The sequence below is a fragment of the Panthera uncia genome, assembly GCF_023721935.1.
Source record: "Panthera uncia isolate 11264 chromosome C1 unlocalized genomic scaffold, Puncia_PCG_1.0 HiC_scaffold_3, whole genome shotgun sequence".
Lineage (NCBI taxonomy): Eukaryota > Metazoa > Chordata > Mammalia > Carnivora > Felidae > Panthera > Panthera uncia.
The window spans coordinates 97742196-97745735 of NW_026057584.1; positions in this window are offsets into that span (position 1 = coordinate 97742196).

The following is a 3540-nucleotide window of genomic DNA, read 5'->3' on the forward strand; positions in this document are numbered from 1 at the left end:
AATTATTGTTAACTTCTGAGATTTAATTTTAGTCCAACTACTAACGTTTAAAGAAAGAATTGGAAAGTATGGCCATCTCATTAGGCTACCCTTAGGTATTATTACCTGCAAGGCTTATATAAAGAACATATATATTGGGCATCTTTGTTCACATCACTCTGGTAGGTAATATGGATATAAAGCTGAATAGGATACAGAATTTGTCCTCAAGGATGGAAAACTACATTTAATTTTTTTCTCCTCAGCATATAGCAATAAATGTGGTAATTTTCCTTTTTAGAATTAGTAACCATAGTATTCATTTAAATATTCAGTGGTGATGGGAGTTTAGAATTTTAGCTTTATAGGTACTTTCTACTGACTGATATAATAGGTTTCAGAGGCCCATTAACTCTGCCGGGTGTCCACATTAGTGATCACACGTTCTTTTGTATGAATGGATTACATTTTTCATAGCGACTTGAAAATATAAAACCTTTCTTTCTCTCCCTATTAGTTATTCTCTTTTGGCACATAAGTAGAAGAGACATAATGAAGTACTAGGAATTTTATCTATTTGAACTCAAGTAATATCTCCCAAGGTGACATTCCATGGCTAAAAAAGCAGTCTTCTTGGTTTTGTGTCTTAAAACACACCTATTTAGATCTAGATTTAGTTGATGCTTTTCTTGCAGGAATTTGAAAATGCTTAACAAATGTAAAGTTAATCATTTCTCTTTACGAATATATTCAGGATTCTGAAGTTCTCTAATTAGCTGTTCTTCTTGGCCAGCTGCATGTACATGTCTCTAAAAAATTGGCATCATCTTCACAAGGTAGTAGTTACACAACTGTGACCCTACCGTTTGATTCTGGGTCTTTCTCATGTTGCCCTATCAGAATCCTGAGATATGGCAGAGAAAGGTCACAGCAGGGTTGCAGTGAACAGAAGTTTGACTTAGATACTAGGTTTTGTGAATGGAAAGAGGGAAGAGTTGATGTGCATGATAACCAGTAGTTAAAGTGCTGTAAAATACATTTGATCAGGAGGTATTACCTGGTCTAATCAAAGTCTGCTTATACTGACTTTGGGCTGAGTCCATATGAGGGCACGTAATGGTTAAGGAAGTGACCATCTCAGATTTAATTTTAGAGTTATGGGGGCTTAGCTGTGGAGTACAATTTAAGATCACATCCCAAGGGAAAAATGAAAAAAAATGTCACAGAGATACATTCAAGAATGCAAAATTTATTACTCGATGAATTTTTATTGATTAGCTCCTCTGTGTTTTGTGTCAAAAAGATAAATAAAGCAAATAAAACCAGCGTGCCCTTATATCTTGTCATCTCAAAAACTCAGAATACTCTTAAACAAATTAGTAATTATTTTTTTTCTTTTTCACTAAAACTTAAAACTTAGTTACTAAAAGGGGAACTTCTTGGAGTAGTTGAGAGTTTTATATTTTGATTGCTATAGTGGTTATGTGCCTATATGTATGTATGTATATATGTATACCTACACATGTATACATATACATATGTTTGTGTGTGTGTGTGTATATATATATATATATATATATATATATTTGTCAAAACTTAATTGATATATAAAGTGAAAAGCGTGAATTTTATTGTATATAATAATTATACCCAAAGAAAGCCGATTTTAAAAATAGCGGATTATCTTTCTCTAATAGACAACTGCGTGTATTATTTTTACCTCAGGGAAGAAGTATTCTTATGGAGAATAGTGCCAGTATTTATTTATACACTAGTAAATAATGTCCCCTTTGCTCTGATACTCTTATTGTGGAGTAATTATTGATTATAGAATCAATTCCAATCTCCTTCTCTCTCTTCCTCCCTCGTTCTCTTTCAACCTACCTTAAAGGTATGTATTTTTTTTATTTAAAAACACCTTTTTCTTTAGTCCCCTCTGATCATTTGGTGCTTTGAAATTTCTTTTATTCAATTATATCTTTAAGAAATTTTTTAGCATCTTGCATTACTTTTCCGAGTTTCTCCTAAAGAATCCAAATTTTAACTCTTCACAGGTACCTCAAACTCAACTTGTTCAAAGTTGAACTCACTGTTGTTCCTTGCTAACTCTACTGTTTTCCAAACTATGGTGAATGATACCATTTTGTGCTAGTCCTTCAGCATTCCTCTGTGACTCCCTCTTCCTGATCCTTTTTATCCAAATGACATCCAATTTCAATTAATTCTACTTCCTTATGACTTCTTGTACTCACTCCCTTGTATTCATCCTTTTTCTCCCACCTTAATTCAGACTCCATTCATCTTTTTCCTTCTTCTGCGTGCTCTCTTTGTATTAGTCTTGCCTTCCTTCAATCCATGCACCTTGTAGCAGCAGCAGGATCGTTATATCATACTGGTCATATCAATTCCTGGCTTAATCTTTCTTCACTGACTCCTCATTGCCTACTAGGTTGGATCCAAATCCCTTGATAGGACACGAGAGGTAATCCATAATATGGAGTCTGTCTACCTCTTCAGTAATTACAGGACCCAGCTAAATTTAATAGTTTGATCTTTGTTATGGGCTAAATATTTATGTTTCTTCAAAATGAATTGTTGAAGTCCTAATCCTCAATGGGATGGTGTTAGGAGTTGGGGCCTCTGGGAGGTGATTATGGCATGAGGGTGGAGCTATCATGCATGAGATTAGTACCTTTACTCAAACAGACTGGAGAGCTTGTTTTCTCTCTCTACTTTTGCCCTGGGAAGATAGAATGAGAAGACAGCCATCTGCAAACCAGAAACAGGGCTCTCACCAGACACCAGTTCTTACAGCACCTTGATCTTTGAAATTCCAGCCTCCAGAACTAGAAAAATAAATCCTTATTGTTTAAGTCACCCAGTCCATGGTAATATGTTATAGATTCTTGAACTAAGGAAGTCCGTAAACAATGATACAATGTCTAATTCCTTATAATTTTTGTTTAAACTATTTCCTCTACCTTGAATGGACTTACCCAAAGAGGTAGAAGAGCCACTCAGCTCCAGCATCAACTGCATTTGGAAATTAGTCATGTTTATCTGAGGGGGACTTGGACACTCCTCCCCATGTAACCACAGCAGCATGTTTCTAATTCATCCTTTCCTTGTTGTTTGAGGACAACATCCATGAGTTATTCATCTCAGAGGCTCCTACACTTAGCGTGGCATCTGACACATCGTAAACACAAAACCCTGGCAAAGTGCTGATAGCTATTCCTATTTTATGTCATTCATTTAGGCTTAGAGAGTTATGACACTTTAAGAATTTGAATACCAGACTTTTAAGATCAGTGAAACCCAAAAGAGATACTTGAAATGTTGGCTTCTGAGCTTTTTAGAATGAAAGGAACTTGGGTAAAGTATCATAATACCATCAGTAGCATGTCTTTAAAAATATAGGGGTGATATATAAACACATTTATTCCTAAGTAATGATGTCACAAGATTGCGAATACTTCAACTTAAATAAACAGAGACAGTGCAATTTATTATTTTTTTTCTTTAACCAATTTGGTCTTTCCTAGTACTGCCAAGTACTAG